Source organism: Arachis duranensis, chromosome 3 (genome assembly GCF_000817695.3).
Source record: "Arachis duranensis cultivar V14167 chromosome 3, aradu.V14167.gnm2.J7QH, whole genome shotgun sequence".
NCBI lineage: Eukaryota > Viridiplantae > Streptophyta > Magnoliopsida > Fabales > Fabaceae > Arachis > Arachis duranensis.
Window position 1 is genome coordinate 93,234,605 of NC_029774.3, and position 9,435 is coordinate 93,244,039.

At 38.1% G+C, this 9,435-nt stretch overlaps 1 long non-coding RNA gene and 1 other non-coding gene across 5 annotated transcripts in view; one reads left to right on the plus strand and one right to left on the minus strand.

The window, feature by feature from the left end:
- Positions 1 to 925: 925 nt before the first annotated feature.
- LOC127746381 (small nucleolar RNA R71) lies at positions 926 to 1,032 on the minus strand. The gene has a single exon (XR_008008000.1). It is a non-coding gene; the product is annotated as a small nucleolar RNA R71 (small nucleolar RNA).
- A 4,801-nt stretch (positions 1,033 to 5,833) lies between these two features.
- The window catches only part of LOC127745677 (uncharacterized), a 15,735-nt gene continuing 12,133 nt past the window's right edge, over positions 5,834 to 9,435 (plus strand). Inside the window, exons 1-3 of one of the 4 annotated variants that reach the window (XR_008007000.1) lie at positions 5,866 to 6,424; positions 6,526 to 6,593; positions 6,699 to 6,860. This is a non-coding gene — a long non-coding RNA (uncharacterized LOC127745677). Of the gene's footprint in view, positions 6,861 to 9,435 lie in introns of all 4 variants that reach the window. The other 3 variants (XR_008006998.1, XR_008006997.1, XR_008006999.1) reach the window with 3 other exon arrangements.

Here is a 9,435-nt window from a genome sequence, read left to right on the forward strand (position 1 = left end):
GAAATACCTCAAATTGTATTAATTAGGAAATCAATTTAAACATGAAGAGTTCATAAACTAAATTGAGAAAATAAAATAAAAGGAATATTGAACCTGTGATTGAAGAAGATGAAATCCTAATCCTAATCCTAATCCTAAGAGAGAGGAGAGAACCTCTCTCTCTAAAAACTACATCTAAATTATGAAAAGTATGTATGAATGTATGTTCTGATGATGTTCTGATTAATGGATGGATTCCCCAATTTATAGCCTTTAATCCGTATTCTTTGGGCTTGGATCTGGATCAAAATGCGGCCTAGAATAATCTTCAGCGGATTCTGTAATTTCTGCAGATCGCGCAGGTCACGCATCCGCGTGGGTCACGCGGTCGCATCGTCTGGAGTTCTGCTCTTCCACACGGTCATGTCAGTCACGCCTCCGCGTCAGTTGTGTTTCGCGCGAGTCACGCGTTTGCATCATCCATGCCCTCGCATCAATGCTCTTTGCGCTAAGCACGCGTCCGCATCATCCACGCGTTCGCGTCGCTTCCAGTTTCTCCAAAAACTCCATTTTGTGCTTTCCTTCCATTTTTGTATGTTTCCTTTCCATCCTCTAAGTCATTCATGCCCTAAAAAGCCTGAAAGTACTTAACACACAAATGACGGCATCGAATGGTAATAAAGGATAATTAAATTTAATATTTTTAAAGCATAGGAAACATGTTTTCTCATATATCATAAAACAAGGAAGGAATAGTAAAACCATGCAATTTACATAAATAAGTGGGTGAAGATCTGATAAAAACACTCAATTTTAAGCATAAGATGAATCATAAAATAAGGGTTTATCAAACATGGAGCGGATGAAGCCGGGTGAAGTTAGATCCAATTGGGACTTGTTGCGAAAAGAATTTCTGGAGAAGTTTTACCCTCCCCAGAAAACAGACAAGCTGCGAAGAGAGATCTCTTGCATTGTGCAACGAGATGGGGAGACTTTGTATGAATATTGGGAAAGATTCAAGAAGTTGCTGGAGGCTTGTCCTCACCACCGGATTGATAAGTTGGTTCTAATCAGTTATTTCTGTCAAGGAATGCACCATCAAGACAAGCTTCTCCTAGATGCCGTGAGTGGAGGGTCATTGACTAAAAACAAGACCGCTACAGAAGCATGGGAAGTTATATCAGATCTAGCAGACTCAACTCAACACTCAAGGGCAAGGAGTCCTCAACCAAAATCCTTGAGTGAGGTCTCTCCTTCCGGAGATGCAATTTTAACTAAGACCCTCGGTGAGATGATGATTTTGTTGAGGCAAATCACCCAAGGGCAACAAATCCCTCAAGCTCTGATAAATGCTCCACCTCAACCTCCATGGAGTGGAGGACCATTATGGATATGTGGTGTTTGTGCTTGAAATACTCATTACACCGATGAGTGCCCTTAAATCCAAGAGGACACTACATTGGCAGTTGCTAACCCTTACCCGCAAAGACCCAATTACAACCAAGGATCCTACCCACATGGAGGTAATCAAAGTCAAGGGTGGAGAGATAACTCAAACCAAAGGTGGAACCAAGTTCCCCAAGCTCAACCCAACCAAAATGCTCAAGTCTACTACCATCAACACCCCCAAGGTCAACCACAATACCAACAACCATACCAACAACCCCCACAACCTCAATCTCAAGTGAAGTATCAACATCCAAACAGTAGATCAAATCCTTCTCAAGTTAACCAAGCCCTTCCTTCCAATCAATCCCACATGAATGACACAATTCACACCTTCATGCAAGAGCAAATAGAGTTTTATAAGAAACAAGATGCTTACATGGCTACAATAGCCAAAGCCCTTACCCGTTTAACTCTCCCTCCTCAAGCCACACAAAGCACCCAACAAGCTTCAACCTCAAGTAGTTTACCCTCTCAACCCCAACCCAACCCTAAGGGGAGCATAAATGCCATTACCCTTAGAAGTTGTACTAAATTGGATAAGAATGTTGCTATACCCACAAGGTCGAGTGAGGAGATAAACAATGAGGAGGTAGGAGATGAAGTGGAGGTGATGAGGGGTGAAGATGAAAATATTGATAAAAGTGAGGAAGAACCACCCAAGGTCAAGGAGCCAAAGAGAAAGACCTTGCTTGAAGAACCTTTGCCTATTCCATTCCCAACTTTAGCCAAGAAAGCAAAGAAGCAAGAAGATCTTGACCCCACTGTGGTGGAAGTTTTTTAGAAAGTTGAAGTTACCATCCCTCTCTTTCAAGCCATTCAACAAGTGCCAAATATGCCAAGTTCCTCAAGGATGTTTGCACTGACAAAGACAAGCTTGGTAACCTCAACAAAAAGCCGGTAGATGATTCTATCTCTTTTTTACTTCCTGAAAAATGCAATGATCCCGGCCCATGTTTGGTGACTTGTTTGATTGGTGGGATTAAGTTCATGAACTGTATGTGTGATTTGGGGGCGTGTGTAAGCATTATGCCACTCTCCATCTATGAAAGGTTGAACTTATATCCCCTAAAGAGGTCCGGGGAGTGGTTTGTGTTAGCCGACAAGAGTATTGTGTCAGTTGTGGAGATTGCAGAGAATGTCATAGTTAATATTCAAGGATTACTCTTTCCAGTTGATTTTCACATTTTGGAGACCCCTGCCATTGACTCAACCAAGCCATCATCAATACTCCTTGGAAGACCATTCTTGAAGATGGCCCGTTTCAGGCTAGATGCACACTCGGAAGTCTATTCTTTTGAGCCAAATGGCAAGTTAGTCAAGTTCACTGTGGAGGAGTCCAACAAGCCCATTCTTGAAGCCTACTCTATTTTTGGGTGCGACCTAGTTGAGGACAAAGTGATTGAAGATGGCAAGGAGCAAGGAAAAGAGGATAGTACCAAGAAGTCAAATTCAAAGGATCATACTCAACCAAAGCAAGCCAAGGAGTTGGAGATTTTCCTCCTTGGGGAAGTTTCTAAGTGATCAATGAAGCCATGCAAGTCCAACTTGGGACTCAAAACCAAAGTGCTTGGTGGGAGAGACCTCACTATGGTGACATTTTTCCAATTCTATCTCTTGTTTATAGCTTTTTGAACTATTTATTTTCTTGTGATATCATGATTAGCTTAGATTTAGTTGGATAATTTTGAGTTGTATAAGTTAAATTACTTGTGGACTATGAATTTGTGCTTGTTTGAATGATTTGGGGTTGGTATGTTTTTGCGCTAAGGTTAGGAACCTTAGTCTTGAAGAGAAAAGAAATTTCTGAACAGGGTATCTGTGTGTACGGACCAAGATGTGCGTGCGTACAAAACTGTGTTTTTCGCCATCTGTGCGGACGCACAAGCCTGTGCGTCCACACACGCATTGACATGCCTTCTGGTCGCGATGCCAGTACAGCTTGTGCGTGCGCACTGCCCCCTTCTCTCTGATCTGTGTGTGCGCACAGAATCGTAAGTACGCACACGTTCCATTTCGTGCTTCATCTGTGCGGCCGCACAGACGTGTGCATCCGTACACCAATTGTAAGCCCCTCTGGTGGGAGCGAGGGAACAGCTTGTGCGCCTGAACAACCTCCCCCATTCTTATCCTCTGTGCATGCGCACGGACTTGTGTGCGCATGCACACCTGCTTCTGTCCACACAAAAAAAGCCCTTTCGTTCGTGCGCACACTTTTGTGCGCCCGCACGCCTTCATGCAACCTCTCTGGTCACAGCGTTCGCACGTTGTGTGCGTTCGTACCCTTCCAAGATTTTATTTCCGTGCGTCCACACGGTCCCCTGTGCATCCGCACAAGTCACGTTCTCGGCATTAATAGGATAATCTGCCCTATTGAGAGGTACCCCTCTCTTTTCTTCTTTTCTGCCTAGTTGCCCTCTCTCTCTTCTCTGCCCATCTTCGCCGGTCCCTGCCGCTGACCTCTGCCGCCGTCAGCCCACCGCCGGCAACCACCGTATCTCTCTCTCTTTCTCTTACTTCTCTTCTCTTTTCTTTCTTTCTTCCTTTCTCTTCTCTTTTCTCTTTTCACCACCGGTGAGTTCTCTCTTCCGTTGCTTTTTCCGGCGAACCCAACTGCCGTGATTTCGCAGTGGCTATAAGAAGTACCATTGTTTCTCCCTAGTTCTTGTTCTCTTCAACCTCTATACCTAAGATTTTTGTTTTTCCTTTCTTTTTATGTTAATATTTCTGCATTTGTTTTCATTTCTTTTATGTTGCTTAAGTTAAATTTATTGCTTTCTTTATTGTTTCTCTATATTGCAAAGTGTTGTTGCTTGATTATTGGGTTGGTTAGGATTAATTTTGAGCTTACTTGTGATGGACTTGCACATTCCATACCACATGTTCGATAAAATGCCTCAATGAACATCTTGTTTGATTCATATGACTTGGCCATCATATGCTTTCAATTTATCTTTTGTTAGGCATATTGTATGAATTGTGCAACTTCAATTGTGCATTTTGATGTTGATCAAATTGTTTTATCAATGCATTTCCTTATCGGTATACTTTAAGTTCAATCACCCATGTTTTCCAATAATTATGTACCTTGCTAATGGGTGACTTTAGTTGTAAATCCATTGTGTTGGTAGAAATAAGTTTCAATGTTCATCTTGGAATCTAAATTGAGTAACCACTTTACAAATGTGCCACTTTTGGGGATGTCTTGATCAAACATCTTTTGACTTCAAATTAAGAAAATTGTATATGTGATTACCACTTGTTGAGGATGAACGATTGACAATTCCCTTTTGGGTGCTTGCTTGAAGTATCTTGCATTTCTATGTTTTCTATTTACAACTTGAGCACTTAGTTGTGATGCTTTGGCCTTTTAGTTGCCTTGAGAGTGTGATTGCCATTATGTGCAGCCGGTATGTGTTCCAACCGCGTGCACCATTGGAATATACACACCGCCTTTCCTGTAAATCACACTATCTTCAAGCTTCCAATTAAGAATTTAGTTTTCTTGACTCTATCAGTGCTTCCTCATTATTCTTAATTTGTTGTTGTCCTATGACCTTGACATTTGTTGTTTTCTTTCTAGGATGCAAAAGAAGGGTAAGAAATCGGTCACTTTACCGGTTGTGCAACCTACAACCCGTGCATCCAGACTATGTTTTGTAACATCCTTCATTTTTGAAAAATCTAAATATAAATAAATTGTGATTTTACCTTATTGAGTTTAAACTTTATAATTTTAGAAATTATTTTATTAGAGATAATTAAATAGATTCGGAGATAATTCCGTTTTAAATCAAATAAGATTCTTAAGTAATTTTCTATAATGGAATATTTTGTATAATTTTAGTAATTGAAAAATTAGAAAGGATTGTATAATTTAATTCAAGCAACTCTTATTCTGAAAGGGTTACGATTTATTTTATTAATTTGATATCTTATTTTATAAATTAATCAATTAAGAATAATTAAATTAGTTTTATTAATATTTGGAGTTAAGTTAATTAATATTTTGTGTAAGTTTTTATAATTGGTTATTTTATATAATTTCAAATTAGAATTCAGTAATGAAAGTGTTATATAATTAAATTTAAGAAATTTTTATTATGAATGAATTATGGTTTATTCTATTAGTTTGAGCTTTTAGAGATTAATTTATTAGAAATGATTAAATTGATTTTTATAAATACTTAAAGTTTAAGTAATTTTATTATAATTAGATATTTTGTAAATAGAAATTAAAGTTTCGGTGATAGAAAAATAATAAAAGGTTATATCACTTAATTTGAATAATTGGTATTGAGTTTAAACTATATTTTATAAATATGTGATTAATATACTTATTTTATAATTTAAACTAAAAATAATTAATTGAACTTAGCAATATATTGATAAATAATGTTCTTAAATATTTTAAGAGAGTATATTTGATTTTAAAATTACTCTACTCTTCAATTTTATCAAAATATCTATTCATATCTATCCTTATTTCTTTATAAAATCCTAATTTCGCTAAATTCCTAATTGATACCCTAATTTCACAAATAAACACAAATACAGAAAGGAAAGAAAGGGAACAGGGGGAGCTCGAGGGGGGAAACGGAGAACAGGGAGAGAGAGTGACGGAACAGAGTAAGAAGAGAGGAAGGAGGATCGCCGCGCTGTGCCGCTCCTTGTACCGGTTGCCGTTGCTGTCATCAGAGCCAGAGAAGAAGAGAAGCAAAACCGCGAAGAGAGAGAGATCGAAGGAGACGTTCACTCACTCATTGTTGTCGCTGCCATGCGTTGCCTCTGCTGCTGGTTCAGCTGCCGTCGAGCTCGCAGCAACCGTCACCATGGAGACCGCCACTATCATCTCCGAAGCTGCGTCGTCGATTAGGTTAAGGAGGGAGAGAATCGTAAACAACCGGAGGAGGAGAAGAACGTGTGGTGGTGGGTGTTCTCTTAGCCAGCGTCGTTGAAGGATGCTCCGCCACCGCCGCCGCCGGAATCACGAGCTGAGGTAGAGGAGGAAGCTATCTTCCCTGTTGTTGTAGTCACCGTAATTCTACTGCTATGGCTTCGTTTCCTTGTTTTCTTTAATTATTGATTAAGCTGCTGCAGCTGTGGACTGTGACGATCGATTTTCCGAAAGAATCGTTGCTGCTATGAACTATTTCAGCCCTGCCCTGGTATTGCTTGATTACCATAGCCTCCTTCATCCTTGTATCTGAATCTGTATCACTCACAACCTATTTTGATTATTGTTATCTCTGCTTGCCGCTTCATTGTTATAGGAAAAATCCCCAAAAATGTTTTTGTTTCCATCTAGCCTCTGTTATCGCGATTGTTGATGACATCGCTGCTGCAGAGGGTCATCGGCGTCACTGTTGCGGTTGCTGCCACAAATTAGGAATAAAAGGAACTATTGCGTTAAATTCTGCAATTGCGACATCGAGGTAGGGGGTTTAAAATGATTTTAATTTAGGAATGCCAACAAGGGTTACTGAATAACTGCAAATAGTATTAATAGTTGTGAGTAATTAATTGATTATATGAATGTTGGATTGTGATTGCGATTGTGCTTGGTGCTGTGATTGAATTGATTGTAATTATGTATGGTAGATGATTGAATTATTGATTGTTGGTTGTTGAAATGGTTGTTTAGTGTATTGCTATGGCTGTGAAAGTGACTTGAGATTAGTAGAGGATTGTGGTTTTGACTGATTATGTATAAATGGTTGAGACTAAGATAATCATTTGATATATTTGATACTGGATTGAGAACTGTTGAAGAATTAGAGCCTAAAAGACTAAACTATTATTAAGAATCTGGTTTTCAAAAATAGAATGGTTACTTTAAGGACGGCCTAGTAATTTGCTAGTGATCGAAATGGTATGAGATTAAAATCTGAGTAAACTTTAACAAGTATAGTTGTTAGGATTTAAATTTGAAGGTTTCGTATTAACTGAAGATTTAGTTATGATTTTTCAAAGTTAAGCCTTAAAATCTGAATTTCTGCATTACCTTTAAGTGAAAACAGTAACTTTGAAAGACTGTAACTAATTCTGTGATGATCGAAATTGCGTTGAACGAAATCCTGGTTAAACCTGGGAATAATTGGGACTGAATTGGAGAGTTTGAGACCTTTTCATTAAATATAAGATTTATGGTGAATTTTTCAGTAATGGCCGTGGGATCTGATTTTTACTGCAGAATTTTTGGGAACAGCAGTAACTTGTTGGCTCTGCTGTGAATGTTTCGAATTTAATTTTGAAGCGAAACCAATTTTAAATGAAACTTTAGTCCTATTATTTTTATGTCGTAAAATTTCAGAACGGTTGAACTTGCGGTTTAAAAGATACAAATTTTTGAAATACGATGCATTATGCAATCTAGAATTGTTAGAGTTGTGGTTTTAAAGATTTGGATTTTCAAAGAAAGATGTATTATGCAGTAAAAGTCAAGCTTTGTTTTCTAAGTCAATAACTTTGAGGCTTTATAATTTTTGAAATCTGGAACGATATTGAGATGCAACCAATTGGAAATGAAAATTAAATATGTTTAGCATATGTGACTTAAATTTCAGGGCTATCCATGTTTTAATGAGTAAGTTATGGGACTTGGAAGAAGATAAGTTCATTAACTTTTAAAGCAGAATTCTGCAGAAAATTAGTCAGCTTCTAGGTTGTATAACTTCTTCATCAAAAATGATATTGACCTGAAACCAATTGGAAAAAAAAAACTTGGATGAGTGTAGTTGAACTGTATTAATTTTCAAAGTCATTGGATTTAACTTTGATTTTATATTGAATATTGAATGTCACATGCTGCTGCTGTTTTTTTGGTTTTACGCACTGCAGAGCAGTCTCGGTTTTTCCTTTATTCCTAAGGCTAGAGAAACCAGAAAATTATGATCTTTAGTTTGTTAGAAAGCTTATTTCAAGACGAACGCCTAGACATAAAGTTTGCGCAATTCCGAGTTCATTTGCTATATTAAAAACAGAAAAGTCGATAGGGTGTTGAGAATGCTTGAGTGAGAGTTATGAGTTCATAAAATTAAAGATGAACCTTAGCATTATATGGCTGTTTCAATGTTGGAATTTGCTTGTTTCTGAATTGAATTGATATTGGAAAGGTTGAAAAGAGTTTGGTAAATTGTTTGGTTGGGACCCGTAAGGGTGGCTAAGTCCTATTTTTAAAAGGAGATTATGTCCGAATTTTTATAAAAGTATAAGGACTTAATCAAAATCAATATTTAAGACTTATTTAATGATAAAAACTTCAATGATCCTTTTAAAAAGAGATTATTTGGTATGCGAGATTGTTGGCAAGGGCGTGGGTCTTGTCTTGCTTGCGAATTTGCAATTATGAAAGAAAAGGGAAAGATGTAAAGTTTGTATAGTATGATTGAACAGAGAAAGAAAGTGGTACAACATAAGAATGTGAAAGTGATGATGAATAATTAGAATGATAATGAATGATGGTAATGAGACTGATTATGTGATGATCTGCTACATTGAGGCAGTCAGATAGATAGTGGTGCGACCACTGAGAACGCTTTCCTGCGGTACAGACCCATATTTTATTTCTGTAAGGCAGACGGGTTATTTCCTGCTACAAAAGTACCGTGACCACCTGTTCCATTTCTGTAGTGGCAGAGGGGTTATTTTCTGTATACAGAACGTGTGTCGGCATACATCCCTGCAGTAGCAGATGTGTTATTTCATGCGTGCAGTGGACCCTGTGGTGGCAGAGGTGTTATTTCCTGTACATAGGGGTAGCCAACAGGAAAGCCTTATCCAGACAAAGGTTGCTGGATAACGTCGGGAGCGGGTTAGTAACCGATAGATGAGCTCATTACCTACACTTGGACTAGACATTCATCATATGCATCTATGTGACATTGTTTGGGTGTGTATATTGTAATTGGTTTGCCTAAATGAATAATTCTGATAACTGCTAATTGCTATACTTGATATAATTGCTCTTGATTGTGTTTGAACCTCATTACTTGTGTTTGTAACTGATTG